At 40.9% G+C, this 25,369-nt stretch overlaps 2 long non-coding RNA genes across 2 annotated transcripts; one reads left to right on the top strand and one right to left on the bottom strand.

The window, feature by feature from the left end:
• The first annotated feature begins 449 nt into the window (after positions 1-449).
• LOC122457802 lies at positions 450-14,030 on the top strand. Its single transcript, XR_006277476.1, has 4 exons — positions 450-461; positions 10,201-10,207; positions 12,513-12,520; positions 13,830-14,030. It is a non-coding gene; the product is annotated as an uncharacterized LOC122457802 (long non-coding RNA).
• On the bottom strand, positions 8,009-11,676 carry LOC119848132. Its single transcript, XR_005290188.2, has 3 exons — positions 11,363-11,676; positions 11,028-11,114; positions 8,009-9,060 (listed from the first exon to the last, which is right to left on the bottom strand). It is a non-coding gene; the product is annotated as an uncharacterized LOC119848132 (long non-coding RNA).
• Positions 14,031-25,369: the final 11,339 nt, after the last annotated feature.

The raw sequence follows: 25,369 nt of genomic DNA, 5'->3' as shown, positions 1-25,369 counted from the left end.
GTCTGGCAAGTGGAAATCATTCAGAAAGCATGGAGCAAAGATACCCATAATTATGCTGCCAAACAGGATTGCGGTAAGTGGCAGAATATTTCATTTGCTGACAATCTCAGGAAAAGTCTTTCATAATGTCTATTTCAGCAGATTCCAAGTCTCAGGAGGTGCCACTTTTTAAAAGCAGCAAAGAATTTTTTGTATAAGGGCTTCGATTGTGTCAACCAGATATGTACAGTCAAATCCTTTGATATTTTTAATCAAGTTACAAATGGCATGGAGTTTCTCAGTTTTGCTTTGGTTTGGGAGGGTATTAAGGCTTTTTTAGGACAACTACAACTTGCACATTTACTGACAGCTAGATATTTTTCATTTCAAACAATTATTATTTAGTCACTTATATTACAATAACATCTAGGAGCATCCAACTGAGATCAGGATTCCATTGTGCTATGCACTGTACAAACACAGTAAAAGACATTCTCTGTCCCAAAGAGTTTAGAGTCTAGACAAGACGGACAAAGGGTGGGTAGGGAAACAGAGAGGTGAAGTAACATGAATGTTGTTGAAGAGTTTTCTCATTGGATCACCAGCCCAATTGGTGATGAAAATGGTAAATCATCTTGTATTTATTCATATGTATTATTCTCTGATATGAAGTCTGTGGAGGATGTTGCTATCCTTACTCATGACATTAACATGAATATGTGAACCTTTCTTTTCATTTACTGAGAGTAGCAATTTTATCCAAAGCATTGGATGTGATCTTGAAGAAGTCTGAAAACATGACTATGTCCGTACTCATACTGTTCAGATCTTTTCTAGGCTAATTTAGTCTTCTGATTAAAGTACACAGAGGCTCAATAGTATCTAATTCAACTAAATTATGTCATAAAATACATCTCTTATGGCAACTTGTATTTACTGTGCAATTATTTTAATTTTGTTTCTGATAAACCTATTTTATTGATCAGGTGTTAATCGATTGTACTCCACATATCTTGGAGGGGGAGAGAGGAGGCCATGCATTGCTGAAGCTTTTTTAGCATGCTGTTTCATATGATGCCTGCTTATTGCAGCTCTGTAAGACAAGAGATTCTGCTTGTCCGCCTCCTTCACAGATCTTGTGAAAATAAACACATCAGGAGCTGAGCTAATGCAACACTCACTTCTGGTTTGCTGATTTTTGTTCCATGTTAATATCATACCCCAATATGTACCATGGCTTTAAAAAAAAAGATTTAATCTAAAAGAAAAATATGTCTGTTTTAGATTTAAGTGCTTTTTTTGTGCTGTGCAGTGCAGGAAATATAAATTAAAGAGCATCACTTGCAATGGGCATTGAATATAAATAAGACCTGTGAGTACCAGCGGTTCTACTATTCATCCATGAATCTGAGGCTTAATTTGTTCAGGAAAAAGCTTTATACACCTTTATATTGAACCTCTGCAAGTAATAGCTGATATTGTTGAGGAGCCTTATCTTGGAAGTTGTATCAGTGGCGATGGTGATTTTCAAATGGCATTCAATAGGATTTGTGAAGTGTGTGGTGAATTTAAGTTTGTTGATAAGCTGTTCGTTGATCAGAATATTCCACCTGCTGTGAAAAACAGGCTACTGTTGCTGTAACATGTCTCCTCTGTCTAAAAAGTGCTAGCATGTCAGCATCTTATCACAAGAAGCTATATGAATTCATGCATGATTCCTCAAAAACATCATTCAGGTTTAGTGTCAGGATAGATTGGGGAAAATAAGCGTCACTAAACAAGAGGTGAACATAACAAGCATATCTCATAATCTTTCAGTGTTGTAACCCTCATCCTCCCATTCTTCTTCCTGCACCCTTTGTTTATTTTCATCCCTTGCTGTGCTATGTCTAATTTGATTGTAAGCTCCTCAGGGCAAGTGTGTCTTTTTGTCAGTAATGCACTATACCCCCTAATGGCACTGTGTAAATAATAAGCAATAAAGAATGAGTACTATCCACAAAATGCCTAGTCTCATTACTGGAGATAATGTGAGAATTTTGTATGCAATTGTGTATTTAATTACATTTTTAGTACTGTACTATTTAGTAGCAGGGTCATTTTAGGGTAAATGCATGATTACAGTGTGTGGCCCCAATCCTACAAAAACAATCCTGCAAAAACAAACCCTTTGCTCAAGTGATCTTTTTTCAAGATCGGGGCTAAATGGTTATTTCTGCCATGTAAATCCAAAATCAGACTATATAATCATGACTTTTATAACTGCTGTCTATAGGTGGTTAAATTGTGCTTGTAGCTATCATACATAACAAGTACTTCTATTATATGTAAACACTATATGCAATATATACTGTGGTCCCAATTTCCATATGTGTGACTTAACTGGACAGCCAAATGCCTCCCTGGTGGCCCCATTGTATACATACTTGAGAAGAAGATGGTCTTTGGTCTTAAGGCACTGGACTAGGACTTAGGAATGTGGGTTCAATTCCCAGCCCTTTCACATACTTCCTTTGTGACTTTGAACAAGTCAGTTAGCCCATTTATAAAGTAGGGATCATATTTCCTTTCTCACTCCCCTTTGTCTTGTTAATTTAGGGGTTGTCTACATGGCAGGGTTTAATCTGCAGCTTTCTGATGCACAACAGGTAACACATAATATGCAAGCCCTACTAATGGCATGCACACATCTTTCAATTCACGTCATATGTACAAGTAGTGGCAGTTTACTGTGTACTAAGTACATGGTGTTCTCAGTGTGTATCCCACGCTCCTTTGCTTCACGGCTGAGCCGTGTGCATCCTGGGATTTTTTTCACTGTGACTTGTGGGCTGCCTAGCAGAAGCCAGATGGATTCAAATTTTTTAAAATCCCATGTTTCCATTGTCTTCATCCCATACTTCCTTTCTGGGCAGGCTACTGCCATTTTTGAATTGCTGTAGCTGCATGGACCCAACAATGCCCCACACCCCTGTGCCGGCACCTGTGCATATGCAGAGGCTGCTCAGACTGTATTTCAACACTCAAAGCCAGATGAATTCAGCCTTCGCCTTCGCCTGCCACACCCCCCAGCTTATGATTTGGTGGCGGCAGCAGCTCGACCAGCAGCAGGAGGAGTTTCAGCGGCAGAGGAAGCCAGACAGAGATAAGGAAGAAGAGGAGGACACTGCCTGACTGATAGTAGAGGAGTGGTTCCTGGCACAGCTTCACCCAGTGCAGTGCAGTTTCTGGGCTTGGGAAACCAGTGTGGGTTTGTGGGAAAGGATCATTCTGCAGCCCTGGGATGATCAGAAGTTGAGAGAATTTCAGAATGAGAAAGGCAACCTTTTTTGAGATATGTACTGACCTAGCCCTGGAGCTACAACAACCGTGTAGCCACATGCAGTGCCCCATCCACGGAGAGGCAATTCCCCATTGCCGTCTGGAAGTTGGCCACCCCCAAATGCTACTGGTATGTCGCCAACTAATTCAGCTTGGGGCCATTGTCATACAGATGTGTAATTACACTGTGTTATAAAGCTTGGTAATAGTCAGGAGATTAGGCTGCAGAATATGGTTGGGTTCTGGTTTACAGTACTGCATTGCCTGCTGTCCTAACAGCAACATGTGCTGCAGCAGGGTATTCTGGCTTTGTGTTGCCTCAAGGAGTTGCCTGCATCTCATGGTCTTTTGCAATATTGTCTTTTGCCGTAGCAACATTATCCTTGCCCACTGCCATGATCTCTCAGGAGAGCTCTGTGTCTTTTTCCCTCTCTGTCCTCAAATATTGCCTCCACCATTTTTATTTTTCTTTGGGTCTCTAATGAGGTCCATGAACATTTAAGCCTGAGTTTTCTGTTTCCTTCCTCCCAGGTTAGCCAGCTGCTTACTCATTGATAAAGGCCCTGTCCTTGAGTGTCTGGCCACTGCAGGGAGCCATGGCTGTGGGAGTAGGGAAAAAACAAAAACTGTTACTGTTCATATTCCAGAGGCTGTGGTATCATTTTTATATGTATTTCTGATTGTCCCTCCCTGAGATTCTTCCCAGCCTTGGAAGAACCTCAGAGATGGTGAGCAGTGTATGCAACGACGAAGGCTACACTGGAAATGTTGTCTATGCAGTAAATGCTGTTAGGCTTTGCCATGTTGCCTTGGAGTCTGAGAGAGTAGGGGTAGGAGGGAGAGAGTTGGGAATTATGTTCCCAGTCTGGCTTTTCACTTTTGCTGTGCCTCAGAGGAGCTTATATGGCATCACAAGGTTGTGGGGGAGGGGAAGGAAATTTGGGGAAGAGTTGGATTGTAATCCCATCTACATACCCTTTAGGCTGTTCTGACTCTTGGTGATATTACTTTCTATGGTCACGAAGGATAACAACAACAACATACCACGTCTACTGCTACCCTCCTATCCATTAGGCCAGTAACCCTGTCAAAGAAGGAAATTAGGATGGTTTGGCATGAAATCCATGCTGGCTATTCCAGGCACCAAGATTATAAACTCTTGGGGGCAGGGATTGTCTCTTACCACATGTTTATACAGTGCCTAATCCCATGAGGTCCTGGTGTTGGTTGAGATGTTTAGATACTATCATAATACAAATAATATTAATAATTTGGAAACTCAGATCAATGTGTAGGCACACAAAACAGAAATTTAACTATCTAATTACTAAGGTGAGTACTCAAATATGGAGTTTGCATGTCCTGTTAAGGCACCCACATTTGAAAATTGGGTTCCTCATCTTTAAAAATCCTAAAATTCATCCAACATCCTCCTGGCAGAGCCAAGCCACACACAGCCTTCTCAGAATGTAGGCCTCTGTTTCAGCAAGATTACTGCTGACTAGGATATTATCCTTCCTAAATTAAATCCTACTGGCATTGTTTGAATTGAGACACTTGAACATTGCACTCTTGGAAAGCAGGACCCTGTAAATGTCAATACTCTTCCTGTCCATAATAATACAGAAGGGTAGTAAGTGGAAGAATAAAGATAGATGCACCCTGGGCTTGCTGAAAGGCCACTCAGTTGCAAAGACACAAATTAGCTACATTGCTGCCCTAGTTCTCAATGGCTAGTAGCTGCTCACAATCAGGGCATTCGCTTTTAAAAAACAATGTTCTGTTATAGTCTCCATTTTGTAAGCAGGCAGACATTTTGTTTCAAAGAACAAGGTTGTTATAGTGGCTAGGTTTAAGTATAGATCAGACAATCTTGACAGTATCTCTATGAGCACTCAGTTTACCAACAGCATAGCATGAGGTTTGTATTAAGTGTTTTAAAGCATGAACATGAGTGTCTTCATAGCAAACTTTATTCCTATAAAAAAGTTGTTAAAATACCTGGAAATACTTAGTAAGCATGTGTCTATATATACAACATTTCTTTTATCAATGTGTGTTTACAGAAAGCAGGATTCTAGCTGACCAGATACTTGAATTTCCATTTTCTCTAATATATTTTGTATGCTTCAAACCTTGGAGTCCTTACTCTGGATTAGATTGTACATTTTCCACTAGTCCCGAGAAACCATGTGTTGCCCCAGAAGCAGACCAGGAATCAAACTGTGACTAGAATCATTTCAGTTTGGTCCCTTATTTCCCCTTTGCTCCAACAACCTATGTCAGCCCCTAAGCCCATGCCAATTTCTTCTCCTTCCAAGCTCTCTGTGATGGCTGGCACAGATTGTGGGTGGAAAGCAGAGTCAAGGCTCCACCCACTTCCCACCAACCTGCCCGTGGGAAGTAACAGCCCTCACAGAGGCCAGTCTTTCTCCCAAGCTGTGATGATGAGCTGGGTAGCCCACGGGAGAGTAAGGAGCACCTTTTACTTTCCTTCTTCTACTGAGCAGGCTATCACAAATTTGCCTTCTGTTTTTTCCTCAGACCAAAATTCTCTTTAGCCTGGATGTGAGTTTTGACTGGGTAAAAATAGAATAAGGCCCCCATCGATCTGTAGGCACATTAAAGAAGTCCTACATCGGAAACCTTTTTAAAGATATCACCTCAAAGCCCAAAAGATATTTTATTAATGGATTTATTTTTAAAACACATTTTAATAGGGCTCTGTTTTAGTTCAATGGAGACCAAATCTTTTCTTTGAAATACTTTGTTCCCTGAATTTATATTCAATTAATTAAATGTTAAACTTTTATTTATTTATTAATAGTAAGCAGCCATAACCCTGGCAAGGCCAGCATGAACAGATAAAAGCTACAACATCTCAGCTGGCCACCGATGGGGAGGAAAAGGTCATCTTCTGCTGACATTGTACATTCCTCATGGAGGACTAAAACTTCTAGGCCTGGACAGTAGGAGGCACTTACAAACTATTCAAGAGGCTGACCACTTCTGAGGTTAGGCACCACAGGGCGGGGGGGACTTTCTGCAGTTCCCCTACTTCAACGATTGCTCTTCTTCACCTCCTAAAGTTATGGGGAACCTAAATGTGACTTGGTCTGATCTCCCCGCAGCACCTTTTTTCTTCTTATCTAAGAAGATAAAAACGGTCATACTGGGTCAGACCAATGGTGCATCTAGCATAGTATCCTGTCTTCCAATGGTGGTCAGCGCCAGATGCTTCTAGCAGTTGGAAGTTTAGGGATATGCAGAGTGTGGGGTTGTGTCCCTGATCATCTTAACTAATAGTCATTGGTGAACCTTTCTTTTTTTAACCCAGTTATACTTTTGGCCTGGACAGTATCCCATGGCAAGGAGTTCCACAGGTTAACTGTGCACTGTGCGAAGAAATACTTCCTTTTGCTTCTTTTAAACCTGCTGCCTCTTAATTAATTTCATTGAGTGATGTCTGGTTCTTGTGCTATGTGAAGGGGTAAATAACACTTCCCTCTTCACTTTCTCTACTCCATTCATGATTTAATAAACCTCTCTCATAGCCCCCCCTCCCACTTAGTCATCTCTTTTCTAAGATGAACAATCTCAGTCTTTTTAATCTCTCCGTGGATGAAAGCCATTCCATCCCCCTAATCATTTTTGTTGCCCTCCTCTGCACCTTTTCCAAGTCTAATATATCTTTCTTGAGAAGGTGTGACCAGAACTGCATACAGTATTCAAGGTGTGGGAGTACAATGGATTTATATAGCAACATTAGGATATTTTCTGTTCTTTAATCTATCCCTTTCCTACTCATTCCTAACAGTCTGTTTGCTTTTTTTGATTGCTGCTGGACACAAGAACAAATGGGTATAAACTGGCCACCAGGAAGTTTAGACTTGAAATCAGACGAAGGTTTTTAACCATCAGAGGAGTGAAGTTTTGGAATAGCCTTCCAAGGGAAGCAGTGGGGGCAAAAGATCTATCTGGCTTTAAGATTCTACTCGATAAGTTTATGGAGGAGATGGTATGATGGGATAATGGGATTTTGGTAAGTAATTGATCTTTAAATATTCAGGGTAAATAGGACTAATTCCCTGAGATGGGATATTAGATGGATGGGATCTGAGTTACCCAGGAAAGAATTTTCTGTAGTATCTGGCTGGTGAATCTTGCCCATATGCTCAGGGTTTAGCTGATTGCCATATTTGGGGTCGGGAAGGAATTTTCCTCCAGGGCAGATTGGAGAGGCCCTGGAGGTTTTTCGCCTTCCTCTGTAGCATGGGGCATGGTTGACTTGAGGGAGGCTTCTCTGCTCCTTGAAGTCTTTGAACCATGATTTAAGGACTTCAATAGCTCAGACATGGGTGAGGTTTTTCATAGGAGTGGGTGGGTGAGATTCTGTGGCCTGCGCTGTGCAGGAGGTCGGACTAGATGATCAGAATGGTCCCTTCTGACCTTAGTATCTATGAATCTATGATGCCAAGATCTCTTTATTGAGTGGTAACTGCTAATTTTAGACCCCATTCTTTTGTATGTATAGGTGAGATTACTTTTTCTAATGAACATTACTTTGCCCTTATCAACACTGAATTTTATCTCCCATTTTGTCACCCAGACACCCAGGATTGGGTACCTCAAGCAGGACTGACCCATGTACAAACCAAACCACTATGAATCAGCCTCTTCCTTTGGTCAACTTGTATATGACTATACACAGTATATTTTTATAAAAACATCTTCAACTTTTTTCAAAAGACAAAAAAGTATTTTTTACAAACATTGCATTGAAAGTTTCACATCAATACACACATTTTGACAGTTTTGCCTGATTTAGTAAATGTTGGATGGCATTGTCAGTTTTCATTGTTTATACTTATATGGGGCAATAATAATTTCTAGGTCTATATGGTACAGCAAAACACAATGTGCTAAGCATACAAAAGGACAGCTACCTGAGCCCTGCAATTTTTCTGAGGAAAATAGTAGGGTATGTGTGTAAAAAGCAAGGTGGTTTTAGTTCAAACTTTTCTAAATCAAAATGATTCTGTTGCAAATTAGCTATAAAAGATTGATACTCTAATACATTTCAGAAAACTATGTACTGTGTATACTTTGCATAAAGATATTGTATTAGACACCAAGCTGGGTGAATCCTTCAAAATGAATATATTGTTTAATTAATTCTGCCTCCCTTTCTGTTTGTAAATCATCAGCAAAGAGCTGATGGGGTTTTTTTCCTCAAATTAATGCATTATTGAAAATTATTCTCCAAATAATTTAAGCAAATAATTCAAGAGCAGTTCCCAGGAAGCGTTTAACATAAGAAATTTGAACTGAGTGGATTAGTATTGATTGGACACATAGGTCATGTGATATGTTTCTGTTGCCTGATTGGATAAATGTATTTCCTAGGAATAGGTTTCCATGCCAATTCCATGTTTCAGAATTCCAAAATCACTTTCCACAAGTATTCTCTAGTAATCTTTTAAAATGTTGCTGTTTCTACTAACATTCCTGCCACTAAATTCCATTCCACAGAATATTCACATGAAGGAAACATAAGAGTACAAATATATTCAAAGCATATAGGCATAAAAATTAGCTTGAAAATTCAAATGAATATCAGTGCAATTTGTTTACTCTATTTGTTCAACTCCGTTAGCAAACTTATTTTCAGTGTATATAATCCTGAGGCTTGTACAGTTCTGGCTCTAAGAAGGCAGTCCACAAAACAGTACACAGTGTGTAGCAACTTCCCTTTTAGTGCTGTAAAAATAAATAAAAAGTAACTGATAAAGAATTTGATTTTAAAGGGGATTTATACATGATAAAGAGGGGAGTGATAACCAGACCACATAGCCAAACCCCTTAATTTCAGGAGGATTCAGATTGGATATGAACTATTCTCTGTGGCTTTTGTTCCAGACCAGATACAAAACTAGAAGGGTTTGTATTCTGGTTCTGGCTTGAACGCAGTTAAAATACCATAAAAATAGGCAGTCTCGTGAGATTTTAGTCCAAGATGGCAGAAATCTCATGAGAACAACTGATCCCACAAGCCATTGCTTTCAGCAAAAATCTCACTAAAACAGCACTAAAACCCCATCCCTCATCCTGACTTGGCATCAGACCTGAATGCCTTTCCCTAACCTATTCTAGATCAGAATGTGAAGACTGCCTTGTCAGATCATGTTTAGTTAAGACATATGTATGATTGATTCCTTAGCAGGGGTAAGGCAAGGGTGGGCTGGGGATTTGTTTGCTTTTGAGGAGAGGAGGTTGGCACATTTATACTATTATGATATCTTTAGTTGTGGGGTTTTTTAAAAAAAAAAAAAAAAAAAAAAAAACAGGCATTACAGCTTAAGTATTTGAATACAAATTTCCTTAGGCCAAAATTCCTAGCTCCATGGGAAAGCCAGAGGGTCCTAAATTGAGAGTACAGTGCCCTCTAGCGGCTGAGAGGAGTTCCCCTGCTCCCTTAACAGTGATAGAGGTCAAGATACCTTCAGGGGGAAACGTATTAGAACAAGTTTCACTAACTGAATAAAGACAGCTGTTTCAAAATCTTGGAGCCTTTATAGCAATTAATACATCATAAAGTGAGACTTATTTTTAATTTACAAAAGAAAAAACAAACAAGAACCAACAACTATTCCCTTTTACAAAATGATGAACACATTTTGGCTGTAGAAAGTCAAGCTAAGGATTTTCCATCTCTTTCCCACCCCCCACCCCCATGTCTGATATGTACCATACTAGGAACAGAAGGCTCTCACAGCCTTGCCAAGCTTCTTTCCATAGTAGCACCTTAAATGCATACAAGAAGAATATGTATATATAGATATATATACATACTCAGAGAGAGGAGAGAGAGATCAATCAGGATTGATATTTTTGATATAGGAGAAAAGTCAGCAGGCCAAAACATTAAAATAAAAATTAGGAATTTATTTTGTCAGTAGGAGCATGCATCTCTACTGGGGGAGGAGGGGAGCAGGAGGAAGAGTTCTAGGGGTTAATCCATCTAAAAATGGATTAATTTTAAATATGGAAACAAAATTTTGTAGCAAAGGTAGGCTTTGTTTAATCAAGCAATGATATTCTGTATGGAGAAGGCAGAGGGAGACTCATTTACATGAGGTCTCAAATCCCAATCAGCAGTTCGTTGCAGGCATTCACAGAACTCAGAAAAAACACTGTCTTTTCAATTGCCCTGAAACTCTTTCTGAATAATTTAGTTGGGGGTAGCAACCAGATTTGTGACCTTTGGTTGTGCGTGGTAACAAATAGATCATTTCTCTGTCAGATCCCCAAATTGTCATCATATCCTTTAATTCAAAATGTGAACTTGCAGTGAATTACATATTTGGTAAGCTTCCTAAGGCTAGAAAGTAGTTGTAAATAAATGCAGCCTTCATGAATAGTTTAAATGTGTGCTGTCATACAGAGGAAACTGAGGGATTAGATAATGCTCCCAACTCATCTTTTCGCATCCAGCCCTGGCTGGAAGGAACTGAATATTACCAGCCTCTGATAACTGTTTGGTAGCCTATATGGAATAAGATAGGGGCCAGGTCACAAAACAGCCAACACACCTTGTACTATGTGGCAATCTTAGAAGGAAAGACAAAGGCTGAACGAGCCTAGAGATTGAAATGTCTGGTTCTAAAGGAGAGGCTCCTTCTCAGGGCAGTGAGGGAAAGCTTGTGCTAGTATTGTCCATTCTTTACCTGGTGTATAGATGGAGGACTTCAGTCCCCAAGCTTTTCAACAAACTGAGCTTCTTTCTTTCATAAACAATACTGTCAGCTAAAATTCTAGAAAAGGAAAAATACAAGGAGATGATGCTATCTTATATATTCCATTACATAATACAGTTTTTAAGCATTTTGTAAAATTGCACTATGTTACATTACATACAGAAAATTACATTCAAAGAACATTATTAAGGTTGCAAAGTCAAGCACTCAGAAGTTAGGAAATGCCAGAATTCAGGTTGCCTGTGCAGCATCAATACTGGCCCCTTGTGCACATGCATTATGATACGTAATCATAAATTAAATACCATATTACTTTTTCCACAGGATGAACCAATGTTATATAGTAAAGGAAGCTGTTGTCTGTAGGACCCCTACCCCCTTTGTTGAAGAAGTTGGAAGGTGTGTAGTAAATGAGGCAGTGGTTAGCAAGAAAAGAGAGAATAGTCTCATGGTTAAGGCAGTTGAATGCACTCCTGGAGAACTGGATTCTAACAATATCACTGCTACAGAGCTCCTATGTTAGTTACACCAGACTTTTCACAGCTAGTCACTCATGTGTTCCTTATTTTATGGGTGTCTGACCTGATACACTGCAGTATGATTTGCAGAAGTGCTGAGCACTCACAGCTGAAGTCAGTGGGCACTGCGCTCTCTGGGTTAATTCAGTGATTGTAACAAACCCTCAACATTTCCCCTCCTGGACTTGTTTAGTTAGCACATTGATCCACATGCATTCAAGATCCTGTGTCTCTGAATTACTAATAACTTTAAAACAGGTAATGGTATCTTTAACATAGCATGCCATCCCTCACCTGGTTTACCCACTCCATCCTTCTTAACCTGGTTAGAACCAGTGATTTTAACTTTCCAATCATGCAGATCAGGCCACCAGGTTTTAGTAATGCCAATTAAATCAAATTCCCTCTCATCAAGGAGACTCTCTAATCCCTTTTGCTTATTACCCAGACTCCTAGCACCGGTGTATAAAACATGCCATTTCTTTTCTTCACCTTCTTTGCCACCTCTGTTCAATGTATTCACAACACTTTGACTTAGAATTGCATTTGCTCCCTTAATCCCCTCCCCTTGCATTGTTAGTTTAATGGCCTCCTGATTTTTCCACTAGTCTCTAACCCATAACATTAGCCCTCCCATAGCTGAGATTCAGCTATCCTATTTAGGGGGAAGAATAGCTCAGTGGTTTGAGCATTGGCCTCCTAAACCCAGGATTGTGAGTTCAATCCTTGAGGGGGCCATTTAGGAATCTGGGGCAAAAATTGGGGTTTGGTCCTGCTTTGAGCAGGGGGTTGGACTAGATGACCTCCTGAGGTCCCTTCCAAGCCTGATATCCTATGATTGAGACAGCCCCCTCTCCCACTGAAATGTGTCACTGCAGCCTTGAAGCTATCATAGCGACTATGGTGCAACTCCTCTCCACTTCCAGGCTTGTGACAGAGGAACTTGTAGCAAGGAGACATGGCCTCCCTCAGAGATAGACCCGAAGAGCCCACAACCCTCCCCTTGGGTTGTAGAGCCAGGAAAGCCACACTGGAAGCTGAGGGGTGGGACAGGAAGCAGAAGTTTGGGGACTATTGTCCTAGGCTGTGGTAAAAGCCACCAAGGGAGCCTGGCCAGCTTCAGGGAGCCCATATCCCACCGCCTGTCCTGGGTGGGGAACCAGATTGCCTGTGAGCAGTCCCTGGCTCATGTCCCTGCCCCCCAGGGTGCACCACCCATTACAGATGGATGGTTCAGGGCTCCACACAGTGGCCCACACTCCCTGGGCAGCTCTTACCACGGTGCTGGCTTCTGGCCACGGCAGGAGGTGTGGCCTTGGGGGAAGGGGAGGAGCAGGGGGCCAGGCACCATCTTGGAGAAGGGAATGTGAGAGGCCCCAGTGTTCTTTGTACCTAGGGCTCCAATAAATCTTAATCTGCCTCTGCACATGACTAGAAAGAAAACCATGCTGCCTGTGATAAGCAGGGAGGGATACTAGTGCACAGGGGATATAGGCTCCATGCTCTCAGTTCAGGTGCCTGGATCCAGCAAAGCCTGCAGCAGCCCAAAGTTGCAATTGCAAATAAAGTCCTGCTCAACCCTGGGCTGGAGCAGGCCCAGTACAGATCTAATCTTCAGGGAGTTTAGCTGCTAAAATTTAAATGTCTACTGAGCATGTGCAAACTGCATTTTTTTTGTTCAACAGCTTATAACTTGGCCACATTTAAATGGGATTTCATCTGACTGGCACTAAGCATGGGGCACTAGAGCTTTTTCAAAGAAAACATTGTGTGAATTTTTTAACATGGGTGAAATGTATTTTCCATAGTCTTGTTCTTGGAATCAAATGATCCATTTTGGCTGAAATTTTCCCAAAAAAATCAGCCTGAAGTAAACACCTGGCACGGAAAAATTTCTGCCCAAAAAAGTTTGAGAAAGTATAGGCAGCTGAACACAGGGTCTTATAATGGCAATGTTGGGCATCCTTCATGGGCATTGCAAGCAGCCCTGCCTATAATTAGTATTCTATTTTAGATTGTGGTAGCACACTAAATGTGCTAGACACAGAGGGAGAGTGTGGCTTGTGTCATCGTATCACACTGCAAGAAAGCTATATTCATATATTGCTGGGTATAGGAATGAACTGTTATGTGATCAGGCACTTTTTTGTTTGTTTTTAAGCACAGCAGGTAAAATTTTAAGAAGTGCTTAAGTGACTAGGAGTCTATGCCCCATTTTCAAAGGTGACTTTGGCACTTAGTCCCATTAAATGAGACTTAGGGTATGTCTACACTTATAGAGTTTTTGCACTCTGAGTTTCATCGGTGATAGGGAACTGGTGAAAGTAAAGCGCTGTTTTGTGTTCTCACTCAATTCCTCAGGCATCAGAGAGTATTTACACTACCAGCATTTCCATCACTGATGAGAGCAGCGCTGTAGGGCAGCTATCCCACGGTGCAGCTCTCTCACTAGGTCTTGTGAGGGCAGGGGGGTGAGCGGAAGGCATTCTGGGTCGCTGCTAGTGCTCCATACTGCCCTGCTTCATGTCTCAGGAGCCCCATTATTTCCTGGTTTCTTCATGGCATTTTTTTTAAAACCTCCTGCTGTCTGGCTGCTTTCTCCACCGCATCTACAAACAAAGGGAAAGGGAGCTTCAAACTTCCCGGGGCTTATAGGGGGAGGGGTGGATGTCCATGCGTCAGAGCAGCAGAGATGCTGGCCAGAGTGGTTGCTTTTGGAACTGTGAGATATCCTCCGGAGGCCAAAGGGTGTTTACACTGCTAGAACGTGTCTTCACTTTCACAGCAGTGCAAAAAGAACAGCGGTAAGAGCTGTACGCCTCTCGTGAAGGTGGTTTTCTTTTTGCAGTGAAACTTCTGAATTTCACCGCAAAAAGTCATTAACAAGTGCAGACACTTCCGCCGTTTTAGCACAAAAAAAGGACTTTTTGCGCTTTAAATGATAAATGTAGACATACCTTTAGCCTAGCCCAGCAGGACTAGAGGGGCCATTAGGAGAAAGGCAATGGTAACCAGTGGGCTGGTTTGTTAGTCTCTAAGGTGCCACAAGTACTCCTTTTCTTTTAGTGGGCTGTGAGGAGCACATCTACCAGCAGGAGACAGCAAGAGAGAGTGAAAGGAAGCTCCAGTTTTTGTACTCCACTTTTGAGGGCCAGTGTAGGCATAAGGCTAAGCACTGCTGAGGTGTGAAGTAGCTCATTTATTGCAATATAATGTACTCAGCTGAATGGGAACACCCCATGGAGATAGATACAGCCTGAAACAATACCTCTGAGAGGTGCTGACTGACCCATTCATCTCAGTGGGTGTTCTCTTCTCCCCTCTCTCAAAGTCTAGCTCAGCCTTGTTGTGGATTTCAAGATAATCCTTCATGTGGGTTTCAGAATGTTTTGATTATTAAAATCAACTCCTGGGGGGATGGAATCTGATGAACTGATATACCAATAAAATAAAAACCAGCAGGATCTTATTAAAGGGGAAAAGGCAAAATACCATATTTATTGTGAATTCAGAAAGAATCATAAAAAGAAAAGGAGTACTTGTGGCACCTTAGAGACTAACAAATTTATTAGAGCATAAGCTTTCGTGAGCTACAGCTCACTGCATTCGATGAAGTGAGCTGTAGCTCACGAAAGCTTATGCTCTAATAAATTTGTTAGTCTCTAAGATGCCACAAGTACTCCTTTTCTTTTTGCGAATACAGACTAACACGGCTGCTACTCTGAAACCTGTCAGAAAGAATCATAGTAAGCAGTTAGTTATAGCTATAACATTCCATTCAATTTCATATTTATTCACACATTCATTCATACACACACAGGTTCTTCAAGGTTGTTATCATAGTTACCAGCCTTAGAGTTGCTCATGCCAAGCCATTGGCCAGGTGGCCTGGACATGAGGAGGGAGCAGGGCCTTGTCAGATGCACATCTGATGCTCCTGGAGGTTGGTTTGCAGAATCAGACCCCAAAGTTCTCACTTTCTAGAGTCCATTTTTATAGGAATTTCTTCCTATGCCAGTCTATGGAAATTGCTTCATCATGCTGTTGCTGAATCAATCAGCAGATGGCACAATCCTAACGGCTCCATGCTGCCAGATGTTATCTTGTTCTTTGGTTCTCCCATTCTTGAGGCTGTTGGGTGGATTTCAGTCTGCCCTCTGGGGGTCCTCTGGTTATTTCCACTTGACACCTTCTTCAGCCGATGGACACTGGATTCTTAGGCTGGCACTTCCCTGATCATTCAGTTATTATCCACACCAAGCATCCATCCACATACATCCTCTATCTCTATTTTAATCACAAATGTTAACAAAGCAAGAGGAATACAACAAAAGGGCAGGGAGTCTTTGGGTGCTGTTTCTATTGTTACAGAGTATTGCTTTGAGTCTCTCTCTGTGTGAGTAGTTGTTACAAAGAATTGCTTTGAGAACAGACTCTGTCTTAGAATGTACTAACACAATTAGCAGCTTGCAAGTTTCACACATAGAGGGAGAGAAACAGTACCAAAAACCAAGAGACCTCTTAATTAGTAATACCCTGGAATTTAAACTATGGGGAATCAAACTCATTTGTGATTTTAATACAGAACTACTTTAATATGATCCAACATAATCCTTGGATGAAATGACCTCAATTTGCACCACTAACTTTACCCCAAGCACTAATGTGGCACAGCAATATTATAGTGGAGGGTAGCACTATCATTTTCATTTTAACAGGGGTGAAAACAGTTTATGGACATTCTATCTTTTGTGGTAGTGTCATTTTTAAATGTTTATTGTAGTTTGTGCATGGCTTGATTTCTCCATAGCAATTTGTGGAGGTACTATCATTTGAGGTTTCCTGTGACTTTTTTAAAGGGCTGTATGGCTAAAAAGATGTCTAAAGTCTGTTTCCTTTCAGACCACTTTTTCACAGAAACTATAGCACTTTGAAGGATAAAACTCTTAAGTCTGAACCCTTGGTTTGTGCAGATCAGATGAATTGTGTAGAGCATTTAAATTGGTTTTCAGTGCTTATTTTTCATGATAAACATAAGTCACTGTTTTTTTACTGACTATAGCATCCTGGTGCTGTATTAGGCAATGTTGACCTTACATCAATCCTTAGCATAAGACTCTCTTATGTGTGACAGGTTTCAGAGTGGTAGCCATGTTAGTCTGTATCAGCAAAAACAATGAGGAGTCTTGTGGCACCTTGGAGACTAACAAATTTATTTGGGCATAAGCTTTCATGGGCTAGAACCCACTTCATCTGATGCATGGAGTGGAAGATACAGGAGCAGGTATAAATACATCACACCTTCTTGTCAACTGTCTGAAATGGGCCACTCTCATTACCACTTCAAAAGTTATTTTTTCTCCCTTGGTATCCTGCTGTCAATTGAATTGTCTCGTTAGACTCACATTTGGTAAGGCAACTCACATCTTTTCATGTATTTATACCTGCTTCTGTATTTTCCACTCCATCCATTTGATGAAGTGTGTTCTAGCCCACGAAAGCTTGTGCCCTGTCATAAATACAAAGGGAAGGGTAACCACCTTTCTGTATACAGTGCTATAAAATCACTCCTGGCCAGAGGCAAAACCCTTTCACCTGTAAAGGGTTAAGAAGCTAAGGTAACCTCGCTGGCACCTGACGCAAAGTGACCAATAAGGGGACAAGATACTTTCAAATCTGGAGGGGGGGGCAAAGGGTTCTGTCTGTCTGTGTGATGCTTTTGCCGGGAACAGATCAGAAATGCAGCCTTCCAACTCCTGTTAAGTTAGTAAGTAATCTAGCTAGAAAATGTGTTAGATTTTCTTTTGTTTAATGGCTGGTAAAATAAGCTGCGCTGGATGGAATGTATATTCCTGTTTTTGTGTCTTTTTGTTACTTAAGGTTTTGCCTAGAGGGATTCTCTATGTTTTGAATCTGATTACCATCCTGATTTTACAGAGGTGATTCTTTTACCTTTTCTTGAATTAAAATTCTTCTTTTAAGAACCTGATTGATTTTTCATTGTTCTTAAGATCCAAGAGTTTGGGTCTGTGTTCACCTGTACCAATTGGTGAGGATTATTATCAAGCCTTTCCCAGGAAAGGAGGTGTAAGGCTTGGGTGGATATTTTGGGGGAAGACATCTCCAAGTGGTCTCTTTCCCTGTTCTTTGTTTAAAACACTTGGTGGTGGCAGCATACTGTTCAAGGACAAGCAAAGTTTGTACCTTGGGGAAGTTTTTAAACCTAAGCTGGTAAGAATAAGCTTAGGGGGTCTTTCATGCAGGTCCCCACATCCGTACCATAGAGTTCAGAGTGGGGAAGGAACCTTGACATGTCCAAATAAATTTGTTAGTCTCTAAAGTGCCACAAGGACTCCTCGGGGGTTTTCTCTTGTGTGTGTGTTTCCTGATGCTCATCAACCTTTTTGAGCATGCTGGCATCCACGAAAGTCACAGTTACTTGCTTTTCTGTGATCATGCTCAGTCCCGTTGTTCAGGAAACGTGTGAAGAGAATGCAGCATGATTAACATAATGCTGCTGTCTCTCATCTTCCTAGATATTAAACCTTGAGACCAGAATTAGACCTATGTGGGGGCAGATTATCCCACATCTGCCTATTGCGGGGTTCCTATACCTTCTTCCGAAGCATCTGGTGCTGGCCACTGTCTGTAGCAAGATATTTGTGCTTGGAAGGATTAGATTTTTATGGGTAAATGTTGATTTCACCATATACATACAAACTGACAAAAACTTATTTCCATTTATAGTCATCAAAATCTACAGATAGGCAAAGTAAGAAAAAAGATGCTCAAGAACTTATTAGAGTTTGATTTAAGGATATTTACTTTGTATATTTTGACATGTGATGTTGACAGTTTGTGTTTTTTAACAGTTATAAAGTTTTCACTTCTTGCATCTCAACACCTACTGTCACTAAATTGTCTGATCCTCCCCATAACTTTGTGCAACTGTAGAAATTTAAATCGAGAAAAAACAAACATCAATACTATCCATCAAACATATTTAAAAAAGAATTCTGTCCAGCCTAACGATATTAGACTAGATGGACCTTAGATCTGTTGCAGTATGGCAATTCCTCTGTTCCTTTCATTTTATCTCTATTAATTAATGCTGTTTTCCCTGACACTACTTCTAAAGAAAAATCAACAGGCTTATCTACACAAGGAAATTTACTGGCATAATTATACCCCTATAGTTGTACCATTATAACTGCCCATGAGGACACTCTGATTCCAGAATAAGAGTGCCTTTTTCCAGCTTTTAGCTTATACTGCTTCCATTGTGACATAAACTGAACTGGAAAAGGGCACTCTTATTCTGGAATAAGAGTGTCTACACAGGGAGTTATACTCTCAAGAGACAAGACATGGGTATCTTCACTCCCTTGGATCCCTCTCCTCTTCTAAGAGATTTAAGGTCAGTGGATCCAGCAGGGACTCTGCAATAAAGAATGCAGTAGAATTTTCAAGATTTCCCTATGTAGACAAGCCCTAAGTAAGCATGAAGATTTTAGATCCCTTTGAACTACCAGCTCTTAAACCAGAAATATTGCTTTTGAGGCAAAACTTCCAGAAGGAGCCCTACAGAATGCAGGTAGAGAGCATAGCACACATTCTCAGAAAGCTGACAAGGGCAACACTTGAATTCACCAGACATTGCTGCAGCTTGGATTCACTAGCCATCACATTGTCTTGAGCCACCCACTTATTCTAACAGCAAACTACAAATATTCTAGCTTGAAACAGAGCCCCAATCCTGATACACATGCATGAATGACTTTCTCTGGCTTGTTCATTTGGCTCAAATCGCATTGTAACTTCTTCCAACTTAAATAACTTTTTTTAATATTGCGGGGGTGGGGGGAACTGTGGCTTGTGAGCTGCATGAAACTCTTTTACAATTAAAGTGTGGCTCATGGAGCTCCCCCCATTCTCCTATCAGAGACTGGGGCAGGGGTGGCGGGGGGAGCTCAGGACTTCTACCTTGCAGAGGAGTGGTGGGATAGAGGCTTCTGTCCAGCAAGGAGGGGCATTTTGGGTTTCAACCCCACTGGTTGTGCCTGCTGGGGCTCGGGGCTTCAGCAGGAGTGGGGCTAGATCCATCCTCTTTGGAACCCCCTTTCAGATAGTTGAAAGCAGCTATCAAATTCCCCCTCATTTTAGTCTTCTGCAGACTAAATAATCCCAGTTCCCTCAGCCTCGCCTCACAAATCATGTGCTTCAGCCCCCTAAACATTTTTGTTGCCCTCCGCTGGACTTTTTCCAATTTTTCCACATCCTTCTTGTAGTGCGGGGCCCAAAACTGTACACAGTACTCCAGATGAGGCCTCACCAATGCTGAATAGAGGGGAATGATCATGTCCCTCAATCTGCTGGCAATGCTCCTACTTACACAGCCCAAAATGTCATTAGCCTTCTTCACAACAAGGGCACACTGTTGACTCATATCCAGCTTCTCATCCACCGTAACCCCTAGGTCCTTTTCTACAGAACTGCTGCCTAGCCACTCAGTCCTTAGTCTGTAGCAGTGCATGGGATTCTTCCTTCCTAAGTGCAGGACTCTTCACTTGTTCTTGTTGAACCTCAGATTTCTTTTGGCCCAACCCTCTAATTTGTCTAGGGCCCTCTGTATCCTATCCCTACCCTCCAGCATATCTACCACTCCTCCCAGTTTAGTGTCGTCTGCAAACTTGCTGAGGATGCAATCCACATCATCCTCCAGATCATTAAATGAAGATATTGAACAAAACCGGCCCCAGGACCAACTTTTGGGGCACTCCACTTGATACCGGCTGTCAACTAGACATGGAGCCATTGATCACTACCCTTTGAGCCCGACAATTTAGCTAGCTTTCTACCCACTTTATAGTCCATTCATCCAGCCCATACTTCTTTAACTTGCTGGCAAGAATACTGTGGGAGACCATATCAAAAGCTTTGCTAAAGTCAAGGAATAACATGACCACTGCTTTCCCCTCATCCACAGAGCCAGTTATCTCATTATAGAAGGCAATTAGGTAAGTCAGACATGACTTGCCCTTGGTGAATCCAGGCTAAGAGTTCCTGAACTTCTGACATCTCTTGCTAGCTGCAACTCCAGGTGTGATTTGGCCTTCCTGATTTCACTCCTGAATGCCCAGGCAATATTTTTATACTCTTCCCTAGTCATTTGTCCCCCAGTGTTCCACTTCTTGTAAGCTTCTTTTTTGAGTTTAAGATCAGCAAGGATTTCACTATTAAGCCAAGCTGGTCCCCTGCCATATTTAGTGTTCTTTCTACACATCGGGATGGTTTGTCCCTGTAACCTCAATAAGGATTCTTTAAAATACAGCTAGCTCTCCTGGACTCCTTTCCCCCCCATCTTATTCTCCCAGGGGATCCTGCCCATCAGTTCCCTGAGGTTGTCAAAGTCTGCTTTTCTGAAGTCCAGGGTCCGTATTCTGCTCCTCTCCTTTCTTCCCTATGTCAGGATCCTGAACTCGACCATCTCATGGTCACTGCCTCCCAGGTTCCCATCCACTTTTGCTTCCCCTACTAATTCTTCCCAATTTGTGAGCAGCATTTCAAGAAGAGCTCTATCCCTAGTTGGTTCCTCCAGCACTTGGACCAGGAAATTGTCCCCTACACTTTCCAAAAACTTCCTGGATTGTCTGTGCACCGCTGTATTGCTCTCCCAGCAGATATCAGGGTGATTGAAGTCTCCCATGAGAACCAGGGCCTGCGATCTCGTAACTTCTGTTAGTTGCCGGAAGAAAGCCTCGTCCACCTCATCCCGCTGGTCTGGTGGTCTTTAGCAGACTCCCACCACGACATCACCCTTGTTGCTCACACTTCTAAACTTACACTCCCTTTCATTCCTCTCCTGTTCTAAGATATTTAGGGTTAATGGATCCAGCAGGGACTCAGCAATAAAGAATGCAGTGGAATTTTCCAGCACCAGGGTAGAAGTTCCTTCTCCCCCATACAAAAGGAAAACTCTCCATTCCCAGTTCAAAGGGTCTGGTCACCTTCCCTGTCAAGGCTGTCTTCCTTGGTCTGGCTATGATTCACTCTCAGTTCCAGAGATTATACGAATAGAAGGCTCTATCAACTTCCCCTCATACTTATTCCCTATCTTTGTTTGGCCAAGCAGAAGGCCATTTCCAGTCATGTGGGTCCCAGGTTTCGTGAAGTTGGTCTATCTGCCATTCAGAATGGAGTCCGAGACTCATTCCAGAGAATTAAGTTCCACTCACCACAGACTAAACCTCCCATTCCACGTTCAGCGTCATGTACTTTGGAACATCTCCTCCTTTGGGTTTTCAGGCCTCACCCTCCTGGCCTTCTGTACAGAAACCATTTGCTTCATCTTATCCTTATTATGGAAGTCCATGGGCCATTTGGCCTTCCTGTGCACTTCAGTAATGGGGCCAACAACCTAGGGAGCTGGATGGAAGTGGAAATCATGTTTACAGCTCCTCCTACTGTCCTATAATGACACCTGTAAAAACAGCAACCATTAATAAAATGGGCTTAGTTTACACTGACCCTGCAACATAGCTACAATGATTCTAACTGAAATATGCCTCTATAATATTTATCCTTTCTCCTAGAGTTACTCTGCTGCCTTTACTCATGAAGTTTGCTGAGGAAACAGTATAGACTGTATGATAGAATGTTTCCTCAGAATTCTGTATTTTGAAAATAAGATGGTAAAAACTGAAAATGTGTGGCTTTTAAAACACATGCAAAATCTTGAATAAAGATCTGTTTGTCCATCTGGCATTTCTACAATGCCTGTCACCTTGGTGTTTGTCCATCTGGCATTTCTACAATGCCTGTCATCTAAATGCTGACCAAATGGGCAATTAAAACTAGGGATGGATGGACAAGTGGGATTGGGTAAAGTAGAACTGGCCTAACTCTTTACCAAAAAGTAAAACCAATCCCCTACCAGACTGGTACTTTGTTGGACACCAATTGTTTAATTTCCATTTTACTTCATGAACGGGAAGCTACCGAAGGGCCTGGATAAAGCTATTCTCGCAGTATTTCTGACCTGAGCATAATTGAGAACTAGTGAAAATCTTATAAGAAATCTTATTCACATGAGATTCCTGGACTGATTTCTCAACAAAAGAGGTTCAGATAAATTTGCATAATAAGTGTTAAACCTTCTGAATGCTTATCCAAATCAACTTGCAAAGGTTTTTTTGAGATTTGCCCATTATTATTATTTAAAAGTGACATCATATAAAATGGACATACATATATCACAAAAACCATTGCCACATTTAACACTAGTTGACATGATTCTTGATAATCTGAGCACAATCACCAATGGTCCTAGAGACTAAACATTGTGGGTTCCTCCAGATTAGGGATTACATACTTTTGGCAGGACAGCATGAGGAAGCACCTTAGAGCTCTGCTTGTGTTGTACCTATTCTTTGAACTAAAGGATTTTACACTCTGAGGCAAATTCCTGGCCCCATTGAAGTAATTGGCAAAGATACTATTTGATTTCAATGGAGCCAGGGTTTCAGCCCAGGGATCTCAGTAGTCACCTTTCACATACCGCATATTCGCCCTCACTCTCGCAACCCAAAACCATATTGAGAATCAGAATGCTGTGTTGATCGTGGCAAAATCAATGGTTTTCTATCTAAGATTACAAATTTCTTGAAGTACCAAAAAAATCCAATAAATCAGCTTCCTGAAAGTGTTGTTGTTTATTTGCCTTTCAGTCAGTTATTTTACAGAGCTGGGATCTGCAATGTCCTTTGACTAACTTTTAAATGGGAAAAGTTCTAAGAGCAGTAATATATATCACAAAATATCTTTATTAAAACTCAGTTCATCATAGTAAAAATGGGAGTTCTGCTTCTATTCTGCTATAATTTTCTGCATAAATTGGAGCACTGACTTCAGAGAGCCAATCCTATTAGCATGCATTCCAGCTGTATGCTCTGAAATGTGTTGAATTAAAATGGATAGGTTCTCTGCTTGGGGAAAGAAAGGGAAATGTTGTTCAGTGCATTCAAATTAGTCAGTTTTTCTGGATAGCTCCCATCATATTTGCATGGCAAAAGACTTTAGCAAGGTTCCACTCTAAAATTCCTCTTTGTTATTGCTAGGAAATCTCCTCTTATGAAACTTAGCTTCATGATACCTGCTGAAACATCTTTTCCCTCTATAATTTATCTGTTCCACATAAGAACTTCAGGTAGATCTAAACCATTTTCTTCTTTCATTAGATGTGCTAACTTTCCCTTCCACTTGCTGAAAACCATCTGTAACTTGCTGGTTTCCTTTCTGAGCATGTATTTCCAAGACCTTCCCTCTTAAGTATAGAAGATCCACGTGGGGGGGAGGGGTGGTCACCTAAGAGATTTAGAGAAAGTTTTAAGCAGTGGATAACATTTTAATCAATTTTATGCGTTTTGCATACAAATAAATCCATGGGTAACCATGAAGGTCTATATGTTAAGCAAAAAAAAAAAATGTTGAAATTGAAAGAAATAGCATCAAGAGTCTGACAGAAACATTTTCACCTTATTAAAAATAAAGAATGTATCAGCCAGTTCCCCATCATCTAGCAATGGGCATCTACAGGATTTTGATTGAGTATTCAAACTTTAGTGTCACTAGCTGTGAAATACAGCATGGCATAATCATTACATTTATGCTTATAATACTGTACATAGCCGCAGGAACTTGCCACTACACTACAGCCTATCACTTGCAAATGATAAAACCCACCCTACAGCTATCAACACAGGTATTTAAAATCTGTTGGTCAGGAGATATTTTTCTTCCATTCTCCTCTCCATTCTCTTTTTTCTTGCTAATTTTTTTAAGACATGGGAGGAACAAAACTCTTGGTCAAGGACAAGGCCCTATTGCTAGAAAACTTATTCAAAAGGCAGATTGCTGTGAAACAAGTTGTTAGGCTATAATAAAGTTTTTTGTTAGCATGTGGGTAATGATGTTGCCATTATGGCTTTCTTACTATTTTGCAGTTCCGGTTTATTTATAACAGTAAGATCATGGTATTTTGTTTGGAATTGCTTTATATTTCCCTCTGCAAAGTTGGCTCCATATGCCAACTGCAGTTTAGAACAAAAAACCTTTTTTGAGCCAGGCTTCCTAATGTTGTCATCACATTAAGAAGGAAGAATTTTGTATCAAAAGGCCATGCTGCCATTATTTCTTCCTGATGACTTTCATTTAACAGCCATTAAAATGCAAATAGAACTATGATTTTTAGATCACAAAATTAACATTAACAGCTGAGTGATTGATTAAAGGTCATGGCAACTATATAACTTAATTTCTTATATAATTGTGTTCAGTTTTCTGCTGATTGTTTAGATTTCTGAATTATTTTTATACGTTGCTGAATACTGACAGGTGCAGTAATTGGTGGTGTTTCATTTAACATCTTTCTGTGTGCATTTCTCCTTTTCTTCTTCCCAAGCATCAAAAGCAGGTACATAGGTGACATCCCTGCCACTTACAACTAGTTTACTTGCAGATCTGTGAAGAGTTCATTACTAAACCAAAGAAGACCAAAATGACATTTCATTTGTGGCTAACAAGTTATCCCTTTAGGAATTTCCCTGTAGGTTTGTTACAGAACGGGATAAAAATGACTAATAAACTTCCTGAGGAGCTGCTAGCTAATCTGCTCAAATCCTGTCTGAGCAAAAGTATCTTAGATCCAGTTTTCTTTAGTGGATGCATTAAACCACAGGTCGAGTTGCAATATGATCAACTTTCATGTTACTTTTAAGTTAGTCACTGACATGGTGA

Source organism: Dermochelys coriacea, chromosome 1 (assembly GCF_009764565.3).
Source record: "Dermochelys coriacea isolate rDerCor1 chromosome 1, rDerCor1.pri.v4, whole genome shotgun sequence".
Classification (NCBI taxonomy): Eukaryota; Metazoa; Chordata; order Testudines; family Dermochelyidae; genus Dermochelys; species Dermochelys coriacea.
The sequence above is the reverse complement of the archived record's forward strand: the minus strand, read 5'-3'. Positions and strand labels throughout refer to the sequence as shown.